The 24,025-nt window shown below is 45.3% G+C and overlaps 10 non-coding genes across 10 annotated transcripts; all 10 read right to left on the bottom strand.

Annotated features, from left to right (window-relative positions):
* Nucleotides 1-964: 964 nt before the first annotated feature.
* On the bottom strand, nt 965-1,037 carry TRNAC-GCA (transfer RNA cysteine (anticodon GCA)). The gene has a single exon. It is a non-coding gene; the product is annotated as a tRNA-Cys (tRNA).
* A 1,011-nt stretch (nt 1,038-2,048) lies between these two features.
* On the bottom strand, nt 2,049-2,120 carry TRNAC-GCA (transfer RNA cysteine (anticodon GCA)). Its single transcript has one exon. It is a non-coding gene; the product is annotated as a tRNA-Cys (tRNA).
* A 9,560-nt stretch (nt 2,121-11,680) lies between these two features.
* TRNAC-GCA (transfer RNA cysteine (anticodon GCA)) lies at nt 11,681-11,752 on the bottom strand. The gene has a single exon. It is a non-coding gene; the product is annotated as a tRNA-Cys (tRNA).
* Nucleotides 11,753-12,764: 1,012 nt separating this feature from the next.
* TRNAC-GCA (transfer RNA cysteine (anticodon GCA)) lies at nt 12,765-12,836 on the bottom strand. The gene has a single exon. It is a non-coding gene; the product is annotated as a tRNA-Cys (tRNA).
* A 1,009-nt stretch (nt 12,837-13,845) lies between these two features.
* TRNAC-GCA (transfer RNA cysteine (anticodon GCA)) lies at nt 13,846-13,918 on the bottom strand. The gene has a single exon. It is a non-coding gene; the product is annotated as a tRNA-Cys (tRNA).
* Nucleotides 13,919-14,929: 1,011 nt separating this feature from the next.
* TRNAC-GCA (transfer RNA cysteine (anticodon GCA)) lies at nt 14,930-15,001 on the bottom strand. The gene has a single exon. It is a non-coding gene; the product is annotated as a tRNA-Cys (tRNA).
* Nucleotides 15,002-16,010: 1,009 nt separating this feature from the next.
* On the bottom strand, nt 16,011-16,083 carry TRNAC-GCA (transfer RNA cysteine (anticodon GCA)). The gene has a single exon. It is a non-coding gene; the product is annotated as a tRNA-Cys (tRNA).
* A 1,011-nt stretch (nt 16,084-17,094) lies between these two features.
* TRNAC-GCA (transfer RNA cysteine (anticodon GCA)) lies at nt 17,095-17,166 on the bottom strand. Its single transcript has one exon. It is a non-coding gene; the product is annotated as a tRNA-Cys (tRNA).
* Nucleotides 17,167-18,176: 1,010 nt separating this feature from the next.
* On the bottom strand, nt 18,177-18,248 carry TRNAC-GCA (transfer RNA cysteine (anticodon GCA)). The gene has a single exon. It is a non-coding gene; the product is annotated as a tRNA-Cys (tRNA).
* A 1,012-nt stretch (nt 18,249-19,260) lies between these two features.
* On the bottom strand, nt 19,261-19,332 carry TRNAC-GCA (transfer RNA cysteine (anticodon GCA)). Its single transcript has one exon. It is a non-coding gene; the product is annotated as a tRNA-Cys (tRNA).
* Between the last annotated feature and the right edge of the window lie 4,693 nt (nt 19,333-24,025).

The raw sequence follows: 24,025 nt of genomic DNA on the forward strand, positions 1-24,025 counted from the left end.
AGAGTGAGAGGATCATGCTAAGTTGTGCCGGAAAGTACAGGCTTGAAACTGTGGAACAGGAGAAGTAGTCCTTAATATTATTTATTCAAGTAAAACTGGATCATTTAAAAAACAGATAAATGTTTTCATTGCTATTTTATTTGAATAGGCCGTGGTACATAAGACCAATGGCTCTACATACAATGATTGTTTTGAAACATTCTTAAAGGGGAAGAGGTTTTTACGTGACACATTATCATTTGATTATTGGTTACCACAATCACTGAGATGGTGGTGAAGTATGATTGTTTTTTGGCCAAATTACGATGGAAAAACATTTCTACATACCACTACAATTCGGTATTTGGAAGGAACACCCAAACACCCCTTTCAAGTACCTTCAATTTAATACATCAAAAAAAGCCACTTTGTGCTTGCAACTGGCCTGATTCTTCAGACCAGCCTTCTTGCAACTGCAACGAGGGTTTGTACATCTTGCACGTAGGCAGAGCTTTCAAGGAGAAATTAAATAGTTCCTAAGTTGCACAAAAATGAAGTGCTTCAAACAAACACATACTTTGTATGGACAGAGAAGAGATGGAATATATGTAAGACTGAGGACACAGGTGTAACGAGAAATAGATTGATTGCATAGCTGCCCAGTATTCTAAGCCATTTCTTTAGTGCGATTCAAGAGAGCACCAAACAGTATAACAAATTTGTCAATTGGTTTCATAGTCCATTCCCTTTGTTTAGAGCTGTGAAAGGTAGAGCCGAATTCCAAAATAGATCAATGATGTTTCAGAAATTTCCCATAGGGAATACCAAGCCCAGTGTAAAAAATGCAGTTACTCACAAGTTTTAATCAGCAACACTGTAATGTTATTAAAGTGTAACATCCAAGGGAACACTGACTCTGTCAAAGATGATCCAAATGGGATTCATGAAAATTCCCAACTACAAACAGCAGATTCAAAATAGTATGAGGGAACACCCGGATTTGAACCAGGGACCTCTATGATCTGCAGTCAAATGCTCTACCACTGAGCTATATACCCAGCTGTCAGCCAACATCAGAATGACAATATATCAGTACATCATGAAAGAGTGAGAGGATCATGCTAAGTTGTGCCGGAAAGTACAACCTTGAAACTGTGGAACTGTAGAAGTAGTTCTTAATATTATTTATTAAAGGAAAAATGGATCATTAAAAAAATATATGTATTTGTTTGATTGGTATTTTATTTGAATAGGCAGTGGTACATAGGACCAATGCCTGCACTTAAAATGTTTGTTTTGAAACATTCTCAAAGGGGAAGAGGTTTTTACGGGATACCTTATTGTTTCATGTTTGGTTACCACAATCACTCAGATGGTGATGAAGTATGATTGTTTTGGGCCACATTACAGTGGAAAAACATTTCTACATACCACTACAATGCGGTATTTGGAAGGTACACCCAAACACCCCTTTCACGGACCTTCGATTTAAAACATCAGAAAAAGCCACTTTGTGCTTGCAAATGGCCTGATTCTTCAGGCCAGCCTTCTTGCAACTGCAACAATGGTTCGTACATCTTGCACGTAGGCAGAGCATTTAAGGAGAAATTAAATAGTTCCTACGTTGCACAAAAATGAAGTGCTTCAAACAAGCACATACTTTTAATGCACAGGGAAAAGGTGGAATATATATAAGACTGAGGACACAGGTGAAATGAGAAATAGACTGACTGCATCGCTGCACAGTATTCTAAGCCATTTCTTTAGTGCGATTCAAGAAAGCACCAAACAGTATAACAAATTTGTCAATTTATTTCATAGTCCATTCCCTTTCTCTTGTGCTGTAAAAGGAAGAGCCAAATTCCAAAATAGATCAATGATCTTTCAGAAAGTTCCCAAAGGGAACACCAAGCCGAGTGTTAAAACTCCATTTACTCACAGGTTTTGAGAAGCAAACTCGATAATGCTATTAAAGTGCAATATCCAAGGGAACACTGACTCTGTCAAAGATGATCCAAAAGGAATTGATGAAAAGTCCCAACTACAAACAACAGAATCAAAATAGTCTGAGGGGACACCCGGATTTGAACCAGGGACCTCTTGATCTGCAGTCAAATGCTCTACCACTGAGCTATATCCCCAGCTTTTCAGTAAAAGCAGAATGACATAATATCAGTACATCATGAAAGAGTGAGAGGATCATGCTAAGTTGTGCCGGAAAGTACAGGCTTGAAACTGTGGAACAGGAGAAGTAGTCCTTAATATTATTTATTAAAGTAAAACTGGATCATTTAAAAAACAGATTAATTTTTTCATTGCTATTTTATTTGAATAGGCCGTGGTACATAAGACCAATGCCTCTACATACAATGATTGTTTTGAAACATTATTAAAGGGGAAGAGGTTTTTACGTGACACATTATCATTTGATGATTGGTTACCACAATCACCGAGATGGTGGTGAAGTATGATTGTTTTTTGGCCAAATTACGATGGAAAAACATTTCTACATACCACTACAATTCGGTATTTGGAAGGAACACCCAAACACCCCTTTCAAGTACCTTCGATTTAATACATCAAAAAAAGCCACTTTGTGCTTGCAACTGGCCTGATTCTTCAGACCAGCCTTCTTGCAACTGCAACGAGGGTTTTTTATTTATTTTATTTTTTATTTTAGCGATTTCTACAGCGCCTGGTGACCCAAGGGTATCCCCGCGCTATGTAGCTTGAACCTATTGAGACGGGAAGTAGTCGAGGGTGTTACTTGGGAAACAAATGGGTCTTAAGTTTTTTGCGGAACGCAAGGAAATTGGATTCCAATCTGAGGGCCAGAGGGAGTGCGTTCCAGCCTTTGGCCGCCTGAACGGAGAATTGACGGCCTCCCGTGCGGACTTTTTTGAATCTGGGAATGTGGACTCGATTCTCATTTTGCGATCGTAGCACTCTGGTTGCTGTATAGGGTGTAATCATGTTGCTGAGAATCGCTGGGCCGGAACCGTTGTAGAGCTTGTGTGTGATACACATTGCTTTAAAGTGCACCCTTTGGCGAACAGGGAGCCAGTGCAGGGTTTTAAGGGCTGGCTTGGCAGATGTTCTGGAGGGGGTGTTGGTGATCATACGTGCTGCCGCGTTCTGTGTCCGCTGGAGTTTCGCGAAGGTAGCCTCGGGGGCTCCCAGATAGACTAGATTGCTGTAGTCTAAGCGGGACAGCACTAGGCCCTGGATAAGGAGCTTTCTGGACTTAGGAGGAAGTAGGGGCAGGATTTTACGAGTCTTACGCATGAGCCCAAAGCAAGTGCCCGAGGTTTTGGTGGCCTGGGTCTTCATCGTGAGTTGTGGCTCTAGCCACACCCCGAGTGTTTTGATTTCAGATTTGGGGGGGGGGATTTCACCGAACACATCGGGCCATATCGTGGGGGGGATAGTTGTCCATTGCTTACCGAGTAACATTACCTCTGTCTTTGTCCCATTCAATTTCAAAGATGATTCGTTCATCCAGTTGTGGATGTTTATGAGGCAGTTAGTCAGGTTTTCCGGATGGTCAGTCAGCTGGGACAGGGAGACGACTAATTGGGTGTCATCGGCGTAACTCACCATTTTGATGTTAAATGGTGTTACCACGTCCTCGAGGGGGGCCATATAGACATTAAAAAGCGTGGGGCTTAGGGAAGAGCCCTGGGGGACGCCGCTAGTGAGTGGGAGGGTGGATGAGTGGTGACTGTCATCCCAGACTTGAAAGGTGCGTCCTGTAAGATAGGATTCGATCCATCCGATAGCTGTCCCGGTAAGTCCTGCTTTCGCCAGTCTGCTCAGAAGGACACGGTGATTGACCGTATCGAAGGCTGCACTTAGATCCAGGAGGATCACTGCCACTGATCCTCCTGAATCTAGTAAGCCCCTTGCCTCTTCAATCACCGCAAGCAGTGCGGTGTCCGTTCCGTGGCCTGGGCGAAATCCGGTCTGGGATTGTCTGAGCAGTTTGTTTGTTTCAAGGAACTGAGATAATTGGATATTTACCAATTTCTCGGTGACTTTACTAATGCCAGGGAGTAGGGATATTGGCCTATAGTTGGTCAGGTCTGCTGGATCCAGCTGGGGTTTTTTTATGAGTGCTTTGACCACCGCACTCTTCCAGCTGTCGGGGACAATGCCATGGGAAAACGAACAGTTGATGAGGTCCGTAATGGTAGGAACTATTACTGGGGCTACTGTCTTAAGGAACCTGATAGGGGCTGGGTCCAAGGGCGATCCACTTTTCATTTTTACAAGGGTTCGCTCAACCTCTGCGGGGGTGACAGGTCGGAAAGTCTTAAGCGAAGGACGACAGATGCTTTCAGACATTTTGGGGACAGGACTGCTTTCCGTAAAGCTGGGAAGGCTGGAGGGAGGGAGGGAGGCCAGGATACGGGTAATTTTCTCGTTGAAAAAAGTGGCTAACTCATTGCTTCTGTCAACTTTGGGTGTGTTAGTGGAGGAGGTGATGGGGACCTTGGTCAGCTCTTTGACGATTAAAAAAGATTCTCGGGCTGAATTGGATGCTTCTTGTATACGTGTGGTATAGTAGGAAGCTTTGGCTGATTTAATAGCTTCTTTGTAAATTTTGACCGCAGCCTGGTAATCTTCTTTGTTGGCATGTTGCCAGGTCTTTCTCCAAAGACGTTCGGCCTTTTTGCAGTTTTTGCGGAGTGCTCTTAGCTCTGTGGAGTACCATGGAGCTGAGCCACGTCTGCCGTTTTTATTTTCCCTATTTCTGAGTGGAAGTATAAGGTCTAGGGAGGCGGTAATCCAATCTCTGAATCTTTTGTCTGCTGTATTAGGGTCTTCTGCCTGAGCAGGGATGTTTTTTTCCAGGGTCTGAGTCCATTCGTCCGTGGAGAGTCTGGGCCAGGTCCTATCCTTGCTAAAAGTGGAGGGTGTGCGGTTTTTCTTGGAGGTTCCATGTAATTGGAAGGAGACCATAAAGTGGTCTGTCCAGGGAAGGGGCAAGGCCTCTTTGGCTGATATTAACGGCGAGTTTGTAAGTACGGGGTCTAAGAGGTGGCCCTTGGTGTGGGTGGCTCCGGAGTTTAGTAACCGGATGTCAAGAGCCGCTAGATCTTGAATTAAATCAAGGGCTGCCGAGTTGGCCGGGTCTTCAAGGTGGATGTTTAGGTCTCCAACTATCATGTAGTTAGAGAAGGAGTGGGCTTGGGTTGTAATTAAGTCCAGAAGCGAACAGATGAAGGGACCCGGAGTGCCGGGAGGGCGATAAATGAGGAGTCCTGTAAGGGAGGTGGTTGGGTTGAGTGTGACGGAAAAATGCAGGCTTTCTGCGTCGGTAACCTGGGCATCGTAGGTTTTGAAGTGGAGGTGCTCTCGATGGATAATGGCTATCCCTCCTCCTCTACCTAGAGGACGGGGTAAGGACTGAATACAATAGCCCTGTGGGGTTGCTAAGACCATGTCGGATTGAGAATGAGGGCCGAGCCACGTTTCCGTGAGGAAAAATATGTCAATTTCATGGTCCTCTATGAGGTCGGCAATCTGAATCGCGTGTTTGGGAAGAGAGCGGCAGTTCAGAGAGGCAAGGTTGAGGGTGGCAGGTTTGCTGGGTCTCGTGGGTAACGTAAGCTGCGTTGGTTTGCATGAGGGGCAGCTAATGAAGGGTCCCTTGAGATTATGGATATAATCACAGGACTGTGGAGGAGGTCTGAGGCTCAAAAGGTCTCTGCGGGAGTACCGTATGATTGATAGGAGGGAATCAGGCAGGGGTTCTGGCCCTAGGCCCGGTCGTGCGCGGACGGGCGCAGACGGGCTTGCCTTAGGCGCGCCTTCGGCGCGCAAACGGCGCTCCCGCTGCGCTCGTCCGCTGCGCTGGTGAGGGCGGCACATTTATGGTAGTGTAGGGGGCGTGGCCTCGCAGGGGGCGTGGCTATCCTTCGAACCGCGATGGCGGTGTGTTGTGGCTCCTGTCTCAGCGCTGAATTCCGCTGTCTCAGGAGTGCCTCAAGGGGTCTGCTTAGCGCGTGGAGGAGGCGCTTTTAGTGCAGGTGAGGTTTTAAAATACACACAGAAATACGAGTAGTTTTAAAAATATAGTGAGAAAAGTACCGTCCTCCGGCTTTCCGCCTCAGAGGGATCAAAGCAATGTTTGTTGCGCTCGTTTCAGCGTTTATATATGATTTCCGGGGGGCGTGGCCTCGCAGGGGGCGTGGCTATCCTTCGAACCGCGATGGCGGTGTGTTGTGGCTCCTGTCTCAGCGCTGAATTCCGCTGTCTCAGGAGTGCCTCAAGGGGTCTGCTTAGCGCGTGGAGGAGGCGCTTTTAGTGCAGGTGAGGTTTTAAAATACACACAGAAATACAAGTAGTTTTAAAAATATAGTGAGAAAAGTACCGTCCTCCGGCTTTCCGCCTCAGAGGGATCAAAGCAATGTTTGTTGCGCTCGTTCAGCGTTTATATATGATTTCCGGGGGGCGTGGCCTCGCAGGGGGCGTGGCTATCCTTCGAACCGCGATGGCGGTGTGTTGTGGCTCCTGTCTCAGCGCTGAATTCCGCTGTCTCAGGAGTGCCACAAGGGGTCTGCTTAGCGCGTGGAGGAGGCGCTTTAAGTGCAGGTGAGGTTTTAAAATACACACAGAAATACAAGTAGTTTTAAAAATATAGTGAGAAAAGTACCGTCCTCCGGCTTTCCGCCTCAGAGGGATCAAAGCAATGTTTGTTGCGCTCGTTCAGCGTTTATATATGATTTCCGGGGGGCGTGGCCTCGCAGGGGGCGTGGCTATCCTTCGAACCGCGATGGCGGTGTGTTGTGGCTCCTGTCTCAGCGCTGAATTCCGCTGTCTCAGGAGTGCCTCAAGGGGTCTGCTTAGCGCGTGGAGGAGGCGCTTTTAGTGCAGGTGAGGTTTTAAAATACACACAGAAATACAAGTAGTTTTAAAAATATAGTGAGAAAAGTACCGTCCTCCGGCTTTCCGCCTCAGAGGGATCAAAGCAATGTTTGTTGCGCTCGTTTCAGCGTTTATATATGATTTCCGGGGGGCGTGGCCTCGCAGGGGGCGTGGCTATCCTTCGAACCGCGATGGCGGTGTGTTGTGGCTCCTGTCTCAGCGCTGAATTCCGCTGTCTCAGGAGTGCCTCAAGGGGTCTGCTTAGCGCGTGGAGGAGGCGCTTTTAGTGCAGGTGAGGTTTTAAAATACACACAGAAATACAAGTAGTTTTAAAAATATAGTGAGAAAAGTACCGTCCTCCGGCTTTCCGCCTCAGAGGGATCAAAGCAATGTTTGTTGCGCTCGTTTCAGCGTTTATATATGATTTCCGGGGGGCGTGGCCTCGCAGGGGGCGTGGCTATCCTTCGAACCGCGATGGCGGTGTGTTGTGGCTCCTGTCTCAGCGCTGAATTCCGCTGTCTCAGGAGTGCCTCAAGGGGTCTGCTTAGCGCGTGGAGGAGGCGCTTTTAGTGCAGGTGAGGTTTTAAAATACACACAGAAATACAAGTAGTTTTAAAAATATAGTGAGAAAAGTACCGTCCTCCGGCTTTCCGCCTCAGAGGGATCAAAGCAATGTTTGTTGCGCTCGTTCAGCGTTTATATATGATTTCCGGGGGGCGTGGCCTCGCAGGGGGCGTGGCTATCCTTCGAACCGCGATGGCGGTGTGTTGTGGCTCCTGTCTCAGCGCTGAATTCCGCTGTCTCAGGAGTGCCACAAGGGGTCTGCTTAGCGCGTGGAGGAGGCGCTTTTAGTGCAGGTGAGGTTTTAAAATACACACAGAAATACAAGTAGTTTTAAAAATATAGTGAGAAAAGTACCGTCCTCCGGCTTTCCGCCTCAGAGGGATCAAAGCAATGTTTGTTGCGCTCGTTCAGCGTTTATATATGATTTCCGGGGGGCGTGGCCTCGCAGGGGGCGTGGCTATCCTTCGAACCGCGATGGCGGTGTGTTGTGGCTCCTGTCTCAGCGCTGAATTCCGCTGTCTCAGGAGTGCCTCAAGGGGTCTGCTTAGCGCGTGGAGGAGGCGCTTTTAGTGCAGGTGAGGTTTTAAAATACACACAGAAATACAAGTAGTTTTAAAAATATAGTGAGAAAAGTACCGTCCTCCGGCTTTCCGCCTCAGAGGGATCAAAGCAATGTTTGTTGCGCTCGTTTCAGCGTTTATATATGATTTCCGGGGGGCGTGGCCTCGCAGGGGGCGTGGCTATCCTTCGAACCGCGATGGCGGTGTGTTGTGGCTCCTGTCTCAGCGCTGAATTCCGCTGTCTCAGGAGTGCCTCAAGGGGTCTGCTTAGCGCGTGGAGGAGGCGCTTTTAGTGCAGGTGAGGTTTTAAAATACACACAGAAATACAAGTAGTTTTAAAAATATAGTGAGAAAAGTACCATCCTCCGGCTTTCCGCCTCAGAGGGATCAAAGCAATGTTTGTTGCGCTCGTTTCAGTGTTTATATATGATTTCCGGTGGGCGTGGCCTCGCAGGGGGCGTGGCTATCCTTCGAACCGCGATGGCGGTGTGTTGTGGCTCCTGTCTCAGCGCTGAATTCCGCTGTCTCAGGAGTGCCTCAAGGGGTCTGCTTAGCGCGTGGAGGAGGCGCTTTTAGTGCAGGTGAGGTTTTAAAATACACACAGAAATACAAGTAGTTTTAAAAATATAGTGAGAAAAGTACCGTCCTCCGGCTTTCCGCCTCAGAGGGATCAAAGCAATGTTTGTTGCGCTCGTTTCAGCGTTTATATATGATTTCCGGGGGGCGTGGCCTCGCAGGGGGCGTGGCTATCCTTCGAACCGCGATGTCGGTGTGTTGTGGCTCCTGTCTCAGCGCTGAATTCCGCTGTCTCAGGAGTGCCTCAAGGGGTCTGCTTAGCGCGTGGAGGAGGCGCTTTTAGTGCAGGTGAGGTTTTAAAATACACACAGAAATACAAGTAGTTTTAAAAATATAGTGAGAAAAGTACCGTCCTCCGGCTTTCCGCCTCAGAGGGATCAAAGCAATGTTTGTTGCGCTCGTTTCAGCGTTTATATATGATTTCCGGGGGGCGTGGCCTCGCAGGGGGCGTGGCTATCCTTCGAACCGCGATGGCGGTGTGTTGTGGCTCCTGTCTCAGCGCTGAATTCCGCTGTCTCAGGAGTGCCTCAAGGGGTCTGCTTAGCGCGTGGAGGAGGCGCTTTTAGTGCAGGTGAGGTTTTAAAATACACACAGAAATACAAGTAGTTTTAAAAATATAGTGAGAAAAGTACCGTCCTCCGGCTTTCCGCCTCAGAGGGATCAAAGCAATGTTTGTTGCGCTCGTTCAGCGTTTATATATGATTTCCGGGGGGCGTGGCCTCGCAGGGGGCGTGGCTATCCTTCGAACCGCGATGGCGGTGTGTTGTGGCTCCTGTCTCAGCGCTGAATTCCGCTGTCTCAGGAGTGCCACAAGGGGTCTGCTTAGCGCGTGGAGGAGGCGCTTTTAGTGCAGGTGAGGTTTTAAAATACACACAGAAATACAAGTAGTTTTAAAAATATAGTGAGAAAAGTACCGTCCTCCGGCTTTCCGCCTCAGAGGGATCAAAGCAATGTTTGTTGCGCTCGTTCAGCGTTTATATATGATTTCCGGGGGGCGTGGCCTCGCAGGGGGCGTGGCTATCCTTCGAACCGCGATGGCGGTGTGTTGTGGCTCCTGTCTCAGCGCTGAATTCCGCTGTCTCAGGAGTGCCTCAAGGGGTCTGCTTAGCGCGTGGAGGAGGCGCTTTTAGTGCAGGTGAGGTTTTAAAATACACACAGAAATACAAGTAGTTTTAAAAATATAGTGAGAAAAGTACCGTCCTCCGGCTTTCCGCCTCAGAGGGATCAAAGCAATGTTTGTTGCGCTCGTTTCAGCGTTTATATATGATTTCCGGGGGGCGTGGCCTCGCAGGGGGCGTGGCTATCCTTCGAACCGCGATGGCGGTGTGTTGTGGCTCCTGTCTCAGCGCTGAATTCCGCTGTCTCAGGAGTGCCTCAAGGGGTCTGCTTAGCGCGTGGAGGAGGCGCTTTTAGTGCAGGTGAGGTTTTAAAATACACACAGAAATACAAGTAGTTTTAAAAATATAGTGAGAAAAGTACCATCCTCCGGCTTTCCGCCTCAGAGGGATCAAAGCAATGTTTGTTGCGCTCGTTTCAGTGTTTATATATGATTTCCGGTGGGCGTGGCCTCGCAGGGGGCGTGGCTATCCTTCGAACCGCGATGGCGGTGTGTTGTGGCTCCTGTCTCAGCGCTGAATTCCGCTGTCTCAGGAGTGCCTCAAGGGGTCTGCTTAGCGCGTGGAGGAGGCGCTTTTAGTGCAGGTGAGGTTTTAAAATACACACAGAAATACAAGTAGTTTTAAAAATATAGTGAGAAAAGTACCGTCCTCCGGCTTTCCGCCTCAGAGGGATCAAAGCAATGTTTGTTGCGCTCGTTTCAGCGTTTATATATGATTTCCGGGGGGCGTGGCCTCGCAGGGGGCGTGGCTATCCTTCGAACCGCGATGTCGGTGTGTTGTGGCTCCTGTCTCAGCGCTGAATTCCGCTGTCTCAGGAGTGCCTCAAGGGGTCTGCTTAGCGCGTGGAGGAGGCGCTTTTAGTGCAGGTGAGGTTTTAAAATACACACAGAAATACAAGTAGTTTTAAAAATATAGTGAGAAAAGTACCGTCCTCCGGCTTTCCGCCTCAGAGGGATCAAAGCAATGTTTGTTGCGCTCGTTTCAGCGTTTATATATGATTTCCGGGGGGCGTGGCCTCGCAGGGGGCGTGGCTATCCTTCGAACCGCGATGGCGGTGTGTTGTGGCTCCTGTCTCAGCGCTGAATTCCGCTGTCTCAGGAGTGCCTCAAGGGGTCTGCTTAGCGCGTGGAGGAGGCGCTTTTAGTGCAGGTGAGGTTTTAAAATACACACAGAAATACAAGTAGTTTTAAAAATATAGTGAGAAAAGTACCGTCCTCCGGCTTTCCGCCTCAGAGGGATCAAAGCAATGTTTGTTGCGCTCGTTCAGCGTTTATATATGATTTCCGGGGGGCGTGGCCTCGCAGGGGGCGTGGCTATCCTTCGAACCGCGATGGCGGTGTGTTGTGGCTCCTGTCTCAGCGCTGAATTCCGCTGTCTCAGGAGTGCCTCAAGGGGTCTGCTTAGCGCGTGGAGGAGGCGCTTTTAGTGCAGGTGAGGTTTTAAAATACACACAGAAATACAAGTAGTTTTAAAAATATAGTGAGAAAAGTACCGTCCTCCGGCTTTCCGCCTCAGAGGGATCAAAGCACGTAGGCAGAGCTTTCAAGGAGAAATTAAATAGTTCCTAAGTTGCACAAAAATGAAGTGCTTCAAACAAACACATACTTTGTATGGACAGAGAAGTGATGGATTATATGTAAGACTGAGGACACAGGTGTAATGAGAAATAGATTGATTGCATAGCTGCCCAGTATTCTAAGCCATTTCTTTAGTGCGATTCAAGAGAGCACCAAACAGTATAACAAATTTGTCAATTGGTTTCATAGTCCATTCCCTTTGTTTAGAGCTGTGAAAGGTAGAGCCGAATTCCAAAATAGATCAATGATGTTTCAGAAATTTCCCATAGGGAATACCAAGCCCAGTGTAAAAAATGCAGTTACTCACAAGTTTTAATCAGCAACACTGTAATGGTATTAAAGTGTAACATCCAAGGGAACACTGACTCTGTCATAGATGATCCAAATGGTATTCATGAAAATTCCCAACTACAAACAGCAGATTCAAAATAGTATGAGGGGACACCCGGATTTGAAGCAGGGACCTCTTGATCTGCAGTCAAATGCTCTACCACTGAGCTATATCCCCAGCTGTCAGCCAAGATCAGAATGACAATATATCAGTACATCATGAAAGAGTGAGAGGATCATGCTAAGTTGTGCCGGAAAGTACAACCTTGAAACTGTGGAACTGTAGAAGTAGTTCTTAATATTATTTATTAAAGGAAAAATGGATCATTAAAAAAAATATATGTATTTGTTTGATTGGTATTTTATTTGAATAGGCAGTGGTACATAGGACCAATGCCTGCACTTAAAATGTTTGTTTTGAAACATTCTCAAAGGGGAAGAGGTTTTTACGGGATACCTTATTGTTTCATGTTTGGTTACCACAATCACTCAGATGGTGATGAAGTATGATTGTTTTGGGCCACATTACGGTGGAAAAACATTTCTACATACCACTACAATTCGGTATTTGGAAGGTACACCCAAACACCCCTTTCACGGACCTTCGATTTAAAACATCAGAAAAAGCCACTTTGTGCTTGCAAATGGCCTGATTCTTCAGGCCAGCCTTCTTGCAACTGCAACAATGGTTCGTACATCTTGCACGTAGGCAGAGCATTTAAGGAGAAATTAAATAGTTCCTACGTTGCACAAAAATGAAGTGCTTCAAACAAGCACATACTTTGGATGCACAGGGAAAAGGTGGAATATATGTAAGACTGAGGACACAGGTGAAAGGAGAAATAGACTGACTGCATCGCTGCACAGTATTCTAAGCCATTTCTTTAGTGCGATTCAAGAAAGCATCAAACAGTATAACAAATTTGTCAATTTGTTTCATAGTCCATTACCTTTCTTTAGTGCTGTAAAAGGAAGAGCCAAATTCCAAAATAGATCAATGATCTTTCAGAAATTTCCCAAAGGGAATACCAATCCGAGTGTTAAAACTCCATTTACTCACAGGTTTTGAGCAGCAAACTCTGTAATGCTATTAAAGTGCAATATCAAAGGGAACACTGACTCTGTCAAAGATGATCCAAAAGGAATTGATGAAAAGTCCCAACTACAAACAACAGAATCAAAATAGTCAGAGGGGACGCCCGGATTTGAACCAGGGACCTCTTGATCTGCAGTCAAATGCTCTACCACTGAGCTATATCCCCAGCTTTTCAGTAAAATCAGAATGACATAATATCAGTACATCATGAAAGAGTGAGAGGATCATGCTAAGTTGTGCCGGAAAGTACAGGCTTGAAACTGTGGAACAGGAGAAGTAGTCCTTAATATTATTTATTAAAGTAAAACTGGATCATTTAAAAAACAGATTAAATTTTTCATTGCTATTTTATTTGAATAGGCCGTGGTACATAAGACCAATGCCTCTACATACAATGATTGTTTTGAAACATTCTTAAAGGGGAAGAGGTTTTTACGTGACACATTATCATTTGATGATTGGTTACCACAATCACCGAGATGGTGGTGAAGTATGATTGTTTTTTGGCCAAATTACGATGGAAAAACATTTCTACATACCACTACAATTCGGTATTTGGAAGGAACACCCAAACACCCCTTTCAAGTACCTTCAATTTAATACATCAAAAAAAGCCACTTTGTGCTTGCAACTGGCCTGATTCTTCAGACCAGCCCTCTTGCAACTGCAACGAGGGTTTGTACATCTTGCACGTAGGCAGAGCTTTCAAGGAGAAATTAAATAGTTCCTAATTTGCACAAAAATGAAGTGCTTCAAACAAACACATACTTTGTATGGACAGAGAAGAGATGGAATATATGTAAGACTGAGGACACAGGTGTAATGAGAAATAGATTGATTGCATAGCTGCCCAGTATTCTAAGCCATTTCTTTAGTGCGATTCAAGAGAGCACCAAACAGTATAACAAATTTGTCAATTGGTTTCATAGTCCATTCCCTTTGTTTAGAGCTGTGAAAGGTAGAGCGAATTCCAAAATAGATCAATGATGTTTCAGAAATTTCCCATAGGGAATACCAAGCCCAGTGTAAAAAATGCAGTTACTCACAAGTTTTAATCAGCAACACTGTAATGGTATTAAAGTGTAACATCCAAGGGAACACTGACCCTGTCAAAGATGATCCAAATGGGATTCATGAAAATTCCCAACTACAAACAGCAGATTCAAAATAGTATGCGGGAACACCCGGATTTGAACCAGGGACCTCTATGATCTGCAGTCAAATGCTCTACCACTGAGCTATATCCCCAGCTGTCAGCCAACATCAGAATGACAATATATCAGTACATCATGAAAGAGTGAGAAGATCATGCTAAGTTGTGCCAGAAAGTACAACCTTGAAACTGTGGAACTGTAGAAGTAGTTCTTAATATTATTTATTAAAGGAAAAATGGATCATTAAAAAAATATATGTATTTGTTTGATTGATATTTTTTTTGAATAGGCAGTGGTACATAGGACCAATGCCTGCACTTAAAATGTTTGTTTTGAAACATTCTCAAAGGGGAAGAGTTTTTTACGGGATACCTTATTGTTTCATGTTTGGTTACCACAATCACTCAGATGGTGATGAAGTATGATTGTTTTGGGCCACATTACAGTGGAAAAACATTTCTACATACCACTACAATTCGGTATTTGGAAGGTACACCCAAACACCCCTTTCACGGACCTTCGATTTAAAACATCAGAAAAAGCCACTTTGTGCTTGCAAATGGCCTGATTCTTCAGGCCAGCCTTCTTGCAACTGCAACAATGGTTCGTACATCTTACACGTAGGCAGAGCATTTAAGGAGATATTAAATAGTTCCGACGTTGCACAAAAATGAAGTGCTTCAAACAAGCACATACTTTTAATGCACAGGGAAAAGGTGGAATATATGTAAGACTGAGGACACAGGTGAAATGAGAAATAGACTGACTGCATCGCTGCACAGTATTCGAAGCCATTTCTTTAGTGCGATTCAAGAAAGCACCAAACAGTATAACAAATTTGTCAATTTATTTCATAGTCCATTCCCTTTCTCTTGTGCTGTAAAAGGAAGAGCCAAATTCCAAAATAGATCAATGATCTTTCAGAAAGTTCCCAAAGGGAACACCAAGCCGAGTGTTAAAACTGCATTTACTCACAGGTTTTGAGCAGCAAACTCTGTAATGATATTAAAGTGCAATATCCAAGGGAACACTGACTCTGTCAAAGATGATCCAAAAGGAATTGATGAAAAGTCCCAACTACAAACAACAGAATCAAAATAGTCTGAGGGGACACCCGGATTTGAACCAGGGACCTCTTGATCTGCAGTCAAATGCTCTACCACTGAGCTATATCCCCAGCTTTTCAGTAAAATCAGAATGACATAATATCAGTACATCATGAAAGAGTGAGAGGATCATGCTAAGTTGTGCCGGAAAGTACAGGCTTGAAACTGTGGATCAGGAGAAGTAGTCCTTAATATTATTTATTAAAGTAAAACTGGATCATTTAAAAAACAGATTAATTTTTTCATTGCTATTTTATTTGAATAGGCCGTGGTACATAAGACCAATGCCTCTACATACAATGATTGTTTTGAAACATTCTTAAAGGGGAAGAGGTTTTTACGTGACACATTATCATTTGATGATTGGTTACCACAATCACCGAGATGGTGGTGAAGTATGATTGTTTTTTGGCCAAATTACGATGGAAAAACATTTCTACATACCACTACAATTCGGTATTTGGAAGGAACACCCAAACACCCCTTTCAAGTACCTTCAATTTAATACATCAAAAAAAGCCACTTTGTGCTTGCAACTGGCCTGATTCTTCAGACCAGCCTTCTTGCAACTGCAACGAGGGTTTGTACATCTTGCACGTAGGCAGAGCTTTCAAGGAGAAATTAAATAGTTCCTAATTTGCACAAAAATGAAGTGCTTCAAACAAACACATACTTTGTATGGACAGAGAAGAGATGGAATATATGTAAGACTGAGGACACAGGTGTAATGAGAAATAGATTGATTGCATAGCTGCCCAGTATTCTAAGCCATTTCTTTAGTGCGATTCAAGAGAGCACCAAACAGTATAACAAATTTGTCAATTGGTTTCATAGTCCATTCCCTTTGTTTAGAGCTGTGAAAGGTAGAGCGAATTCCAAAATAGATCAATGATGTTTCAGAAATTTCCCATAGGGAATACCAAGCCCAGTGTAAAAAATGCAGTTACTCACAAGTTTTAATCAGCAACACTGTAATGGTATTAAAGTGTAACATCCAAGGGAACACTGACCCTGTCAAAGATGATCCAAATGGGATTCATGAAAATTCCCAACTACAAACAGCAGATTCAAAATAGTATGCGGGAACACCCGGATTTGAACCAGGGACCTCTATGATCTGCAGTCAAATGCTCTACCACTGAGCTATATCCCCAGCTGTCAGCCAACATCAGAATGACAATATATCAGTACATCATGAAAGAGTGAGAAGATCATGCTAAGTTGTGCCAGAAAGTACAACCTTGAAACTGTGGAACTGTAGAAGTAGTTCTTAATATTATTTATTAAAGGAAAAATGGATCATTAAAAAAATATATGTATTTGTTTGATTGATATTTTTTTTGAATAGGCAGTGGTACATAGGACCAATGCCTGCACTTAAAATGTTTGTTTTGAAACATTCTCAAAGGGGAAGAGTTTTTTACGGGATACCTTATTGTTTCATGTTTGGTTACCACAATCACTCAGATGGTGATGAAGTATGATTGTTTTGGGCCACATTACAGTGGAAAAACATTTCTACATACCACTACAATTCGGTATTTGGAAGGTACACCCAAACACCCCTTTCACGGACCTTCGATTTAAAACATCAGAAAAAGCCACTTTGTGCTTGCAAATGGCCTGATTCTTCAGGCCAGCCTTCTTGCAACTGCAACAATGGTTCGTACATCTTACACGTAGGCAGAGCATTTAAGGAGATATTAAATAGTTCCGACGTTGCACAAAAATGAAGTGCTTCAAACAAGCACATACTTTTAATGCACAGGGAAAAGGTGGAATATATGTAAGACTGAGGACACAGGTGAAATGAGAAATAGACTGACTGCATCGCTGCACAGTATTCGAAGCCATTTCTTTAGTGCGATTCAAGAAAGCACCAAACAGTATAACAAATTTGTCAATTTATTTCATAGTCCATTCCCTTTCTCTTGTGCTGTAAAAGGAAGAGCCAAATTCCAAAATAGATCAATGATCTTTCAGAAAGTTCCCAAAGGGAACACCAAGCCGAGTGTTAAAACTGCATTTACTCACAGGTTTTGAGCAGCAAACTCTGTAATGATATTAAAGTGCAATATCCAAGGGAACACTGACTCTGTCAAAGATGATCCAAAAGGAATTGATGAAAAGTCCCAACTACAAACAACAGAATCAAAATAGTCTGAGGGGACACCCGGATTTGAACCAGGGACCTCTTGATCTGCAGTCAAATGCTCTACCACTGAGCTATATCCCCAGCTTTTCAGTAAAATCAGAATGACATAATATCAGTACATCATGAAAGAGTGAGAGGATCATGCTAAGTTGTGCCGGAAAGTACAGGCTTGAAACTGTGGATCAGGAGAAGTAGTCCTTAATATTATTTATTAAAGTAAAACTGGATCATTTAAAAAACAGATTAATTTTTTCATTGCTATTTTATTTGAATAGGCCGTGGTACATAAGACCAATGCCTCTACATACAATGATTGTTTTGAAACATTCTTAAAGGGGAAGAGGTTTTTACGTGACACATTATCATTTGATGATTGGTTACCACAATCACCGAGATGGTGGTGAAGTATGATTGTTTTTTGGCCAAATTACGATGGAAAAACATTTCTACATACCACTACAATTCGGTATTTGGAAGGAACACCCAAACACCCCTTTCAAGTACCTTCAATTTAATACATCAAAAAAAGCCACTTTGTGCTTGCAACTGGCCTGATTCTTCAGACCAGCCTTCTTGCAACTGCAACGAGGGTTTGTACATCTTGCACGTAGGCAGAGCTTTCAAGGAGAAATTAAATAGTTCCTAATTTGCACAAAAATGAAGTGCTTCAAACAAACACATACTTTGTATGGACAGAGAAGAGATGGAATATATGTAAGACTGAGGACACAGGTGTAATGAGAAATAGATTGATTGCATAGCTGCCCAGTATTCTAAGCCATTTCTTTAGTGCAATTCAAGAGAGCACCGAACAGTATAACAAATTTGTCAATTGGTTTCATAGTCCATTCCCTTTGTTTAGAGCTGTGAAAGGTAGAGCCGAATTCCAAAATAGATCAATGATGTTTCAGAAATTTCCCATAGGGAATACCAAGCCCAGTGTAAAAAATGCAGTTACTCACAAGTTTTAATCAGCAACACTGTAATGGTATTAAAGTGTAACATCCAAGGGAACACTGACTCTGTCAAAGATGATCCAAATGGGATTCATGAAAATTCCCAACTACAAACAGCAGATTCAAAATAGTATGAGGGGACACCCGGATTTGAACCAGGGACCTCTTGATCTGCAGTCAAATGCTCTACCACTGAGCTATATCCCGAGCTGTCAGCCAAGATCAGAATGACAATATATCAGTACATCATGAAAGAGTGAAAGGATCATGCTAAGTTGTGCCGGAAAGTACAACCTTGAAACTGTGGAACTGTAGAAGTAGTTCTTAATATTATTTATTAAAGGAAAAATGGATCATTAAAAAAAATATATGTATTTGTTTGATTGGTATTTTATTTGAATAGGCAGTAGTACATAGGACCAATGCCTGCACTTAAAATGTTTGTTTTGAAACATTCTCAAAGGGGAAGAGGTTTTTACGGGATACCTTATTGTTTCATGTTTGGTTACCACAATCACTCAGATGGTGATGAAGTATGATTGTTTTGGGCCACATTACGGTGGAAAAACATTTCTACATACCACTACAATTCGGTATTTGGAAGGTACACCCAAACACCCCTTTCACGGACCTTCGATTTAAAACATCAGAAAAAGCCACTTTGTGCTTGCAAATGGCCTGATTCTTCAGGCCAGCCTTCTTGCAACTGCAACAATGGTTCGTACATCTTGCACGTAGGCAGAGCATTTAAGGAGAAATTAAATAGTTCCTACGTTGCACAAAAATGAAGTGCTTCAAACAAGCACATACTTTGGATGCACAGGGAAAAGGTGGAATATATGTAAGACTGAGGACACAGGTGAAATGAGAAATAGACTGACTGCATCGCTGCACAGTATTCTAAGCCATTTCTTTAGTGCGATTCAAGAAAGCACCAAACAGTATAACACATTTGTCAATTTATTTCATAGTCCATTCCCTTTCTTTAGTGCTGTAAAAGGAAGAGCCAAATTCCAAAATAGATCAATGATCTTTCAGAAAGTTCCCAAATGGAACACCAAGCCGAGTGTTAAAACTGCATTTACTCACAGGTTTTGAGCAGCAAACTCTATAATGATATTAAAGTGCAATATCCAAGGGAACACTGACTCTGTCAAAGATGATCCAAAAGGAATTGATGATAAGTCCCAACTACAAACAACAGAATCAAAATAGTCTGAGGGGACACCCGGTTTTGAACCAGGGACCTCTTGATCTGCAGTCAAATGCTATAACACTGAGCTATATCCCCAGCTTTTCAGTAAAATCAGAATGACATAATATCAGTACATCATGAAAGAGTGAGAGGATCATGCTAAGTTGTGCCGGAAAGTACAGGCTTGAAACTGTGGAACAGGAGAAGTAGTCCTTAATATTATTTATTAAAGTAAAACTGGATCATTTAAAAAACAGATTAATTTGTTTCATTGCTATTTTATTTGAATAGGCAGTGGTACATATGGCTGAGATACCCGCCACCCCCTCTCAACACAATCCCCAAAGGAGGGAAACCGGAAACAGTTCTTGAAGTTTTTGGAAGAGGGAGGGAGTGACCCTCCCCGGCCGTATTTATTAAAACAAAAACAGTTTCATATTAATGTACAATTTCATTACCACATTGCGATGTTTGGCTAACCTTAACAGATTCTCTAATACAGAGGTTCTCCTAGCCGAACTAACAACCTACAAAACATTTTCTTGAAATATTGAAATTGTACATCCTAACGTTTAAGGGCCAACGGCAAGGTCGTAACCGGTGTCAAGATCCCTAACCAGAAATACCCCCCCCCCCACTTGGGAGGGGCGACAGCACTGAGGCGTACCTCAAGTGCAACTACCAATTTCCCTTGACTTGACGGGGGCCCCAATAAACTCGACGCCACTTAAAGGTCGTTCGAGGACTCGTGTGAGTATCTAGAAGGTAGCGTAGACCTCCCCCCAAACCCCACACAACTTACCACATCTGCCGTCGCAGACGTCACTGGCCCCGGGAAATTCCCCAGGAGGGGGCTGTAACCCCTCCTACACAGGAAGGGGCCTTGACCGCCTTTCCTTTCCTTCCGGCGGCCTCTCCTTAGACAGGACCGCCTCCCCGTTGAGGGGCCAAAGGCCACCTCTCCCGAGCGCTCCCATCCGTGTTGGGTGACGCCCACTCATAGGGATCTTCCAATTACTGCTCACCGATCATGACCTTACCGCCCGACCAAAATAAATACGACAATGCTAACTAACCAACAATACATTGGCCACTATGACCAAAATAAGCATGCTTATAAATGGACACTAAAAACCGAATATCTTTAATCACAAAACATACATAAAAACGACCAACTTTATTACACACTCAATATCAACACGAATAATACCACAACCTGTAAACGAAACAGAATTATCGATCCATTTTATTATAAACAACTGGCTGTCTTCAGGGGCTGGTGGGTGGGTCAAAATTGGCTCTTCGTTCCGTCTCGAGCTCACGTGCAGCGAGGAGGTGCAGCTTCAGAGCACAGGAACAAGAGGATGTCTTCTGGTCTTGCGTCCCTTTTTATCCGTCTTCAGGGCGGGCGTAAACCCGCCCCTGCCTGCCCCGAGGGCGTGGCCAGCCGCGTCAGTGTCTAGGCCAGCCCACTCTAGGGCGGGAAAGGGCGCGCCCCGGCTACGCCGCTTCGGGCATACCAGCCGAGACGCGCCTCCCGCCCAAAATGTCTTCCCGGGGGGATCGAGGTACTCTGCCATACGTTCGGGGGGACCGAGTGGTCGCCCCTTTCCATATGGCTGAGATACCCGCCACCCCCTCTCAACACAATCCCCAAAGGAGGGAAACCGGAAACAGTTCTTGAAGTTTTTGGAAGAGGGAGGGAGTGACCCTCCCCGGCCGTATTTATTAAAACAAAAACAGTTTCATATTAATGTACAATTTCATTACCACATTGCGATGTTTGGCTAACCTTAACAGATTCTCTAATACAGAGGTTCTCCTAGCCGAACTAAAAACCTACAAAACATTTTCTTGAAATATTGAAATTGTACATCCTAACGTTTAAGGGCCAACGGCAAGGTCGTAACCGGTGTCAAGATCCCTAACCAGAAATACCCCCCCCCCCACTTGGGAGGGGCGACAGCACTGAGGCGTACCTCAAGTGCAACTACCAATTTCCCTTGACTTGACGGGGGCCCCAATAAACTCGACGCCACTTAAAGGTCGTTCGAGGACTCGTGTGAGTATCTAGAAGGTAGCGTAGACCTCCCCCCAAACCCCATACAACTTACCACATCTGCCGTCGCAGACGTCACTGGCCCCGGGAAATTCCCCAGGAGGGGGCTGTAACCCCTCCTACACAGGAAGGTGCCTTGACCGCCTTTCCTTTCCTTCCGGCGGCCTCTCCTTAGACAGGACCGCCTCCCCGTTGAGGGGCCAAAGGCCACCTCTCCCGAGCGCTCCCATCCGTGTTGGGTGACGCCCACTCATAGGGATCTTCCAATTACTGCTCACCGATCATGACCTTACCGCCACAGGTCCGGATAGTTGACCGGCTATCCGGACCCCCCACAAAGCTCCTACCTAAAGGTCATGCTTTAACGTTTTTAACCATGCTAAGAAGTCCCTATGAGTAACTCATTCCCCACCCGAGACAAATGCACACCATCCCCCGAATACATACTGTCATCATTAATACAGCCATGCGAAATAGAATGCAATGTCCCGGAACGGAACAACCTACTCACCTTGTTATTAAGCTTTCTAACAGACTGATTCAAAGCAGGAATAGAAATAGCCCCCCGCCACACCTTTCGTGGGATCATATTGGACCACGCAATTGTGCACCCCGGAACTCTCCTCGCCAACCAACTTACAGTGGAAAGCATTGCCTCCAGGAGAAGTCGTCTACCGGTGGTGACCAAATCATTGCCCCCTAAATGCACTATGACTATAGACGGCGGTGACCTCGTCCGCCCTAACAAATCCTCAAAATATGCTTGAAACTGGTCAATACAGAGACCGCCTCTTCCGTAGAAGGACACCCTGTACCCGTATTCCCCAGCTACGTGAATCATGTCACCTGCTTTGAATACGTCCGCGGCACGCCTCACGTATGAGTGGCCCACGACCCACACCTCCTTTTTCACAGCCGGTGATGTCTGACCGCTGGCCCGGTGTTGGGTCGACTGCATAGTCCGCCCCGCCTCGTAGGCTTGCGCAACTGAAAACCAAACAAAAACAAGAGGCGTGAGTACGTCATTACAGCTTTACAACATGTGCAACCGCACATACCTCTTATAACAATTGGAGGACCAACGCCCCACTCGTTTCACTTGTTCAACATTAAGACCCCTGGCTGTAGCTTCCGTAGCAGCCCCTATCCGAAAGGAATGGGTCCCAAACTCGCCCGGGTTCAAGCCCGCAGCGGCAATTGACATCGCAAGCACCCGCTGAAACTGAAATTTCGTTAGTGGGGTGGCGTCCGCGTGTCTCAACAAGGTCCCCCCCCATAATGCCACCCTTCGTGCTAGGTAATCTTCTAAACACTTCACCGGACACATGGAGGACCCGGGAATCCTGCGTATGATTATGCAGTCACCCATCCCGTCTTGATCGGTCTTGGACCTGACAAAGGATACCGTCATTGCCTCTCCTCTGATCTGAACGTGTTCTTGGCACAAACCCCCGCCACATCCTGTTTGTTCCTTGCCACCAGTTCGCTTACTCGCATCGCCCCGTGAAATGCTAGCGTAAAAGCGGCTCGGAACAACACCGCCTCAAACTGAGATGAACATGTGGCAGGGAGTGTAGCCAACAACTGGGCCAACCTATCCAAACCTATCGGGCGCCTCTCATCTACTCTGCGACCCTCAAGGCGTTGCCACCCACGCAGCGCTTTCTGTACAACGAAAGACGCTGTCGGGTCCTGGATACTATGAGCCCTGGCAACAAAGGAAATAGCAGCACGATGCCTCTGGGCCGTAGCCACAGATTTCCCAGCCCTACGTAAGGACATCAGAAAATTCACTACCCATTCCTCGTGGCCCCAAAGCCTCTCTCTATCAGTACCCAAAAAGGCTACATAGGACCTAAACGCCCCTTCATATGTTTTCCTCGTCCGTGGTGCTAGACTCTCTCCCACGAGGTGACGAAGTTCGGGGCACCGAGAGACCAGAGAGCTTCGGGGAAGGGTGCCGGCTCTGGGTCCGCTGAGGGAAGGAAACCCGAGAAAGCCTGCATATGAAAACGAGACAGTGCATCAGCCGCCTGATTCATTACCCCTGGGACATGTTTTGCTCTGAACAGCACATTCAGTTGCATACACAGTAAAACAATTTCTTTGAGCAGTCTTAAAATCAGTTTACATCGTGCCGCCTGACTATTGATGCACTCGACCACGGTCATATTGTCGGACCAAAATATCACAGAGTGGTCTTTGAACCCTTCAGGCCAGGTTCTCAGGGCCACCAAAATGGGAAAAAGTTCCAGGAAAGCAATATTACTTGTCAGACCATTGTCATGCCACCATGTCGGCCACCTTTGTGCCGACCATTTTGTGCAGAAGATGGCACCAAAACCTATGCTACCTGCTGAATCTGTCCATAGCCCCAGCTCTTCAGAGGATACGGCTGGTTTGTTCCAGATGACTCGACCATTAAAGTCCGCCAGAAATGCTAACCAAATACGCACGTCCTGGCGGACCTCAGCCGATAGTCTCGTGCGATGATGGCCCTCCTTTAGGCCGACCATAGCTTGGGCAATTGAACGAGAAAAGGGGCGGGCCATCGGTATAACTCTCAGGGCAAAATTCAACTGTCCCACCAACTGCTGTAGTTGATGCAGCGTAACTTTAGATCCATTTAGACACACTTGCAGGGCTGCCCTGAACTTCCACACTTTGTCAGTTGGCAAACGAAAACAACCTTCTCTGGAGTCTAACTCGATCCCCAGAAACTCGAGGCAA

This window comes from Lissotriton vulgaris, chromosome 1_1 (genome assembly GCF_964263255.1).
Source record: "Lissotriton vulgaris chromosome 1_1, aLisVul1.2, whole genome shotgun sequence".
NCBI classification, from domain to species: domain Eukaryota; kingdom Metazoa; phylum Chordata; class Amphibia; order Caudata; family Salamandridae; genus Lissotriton; species Lissotriton vulgaris.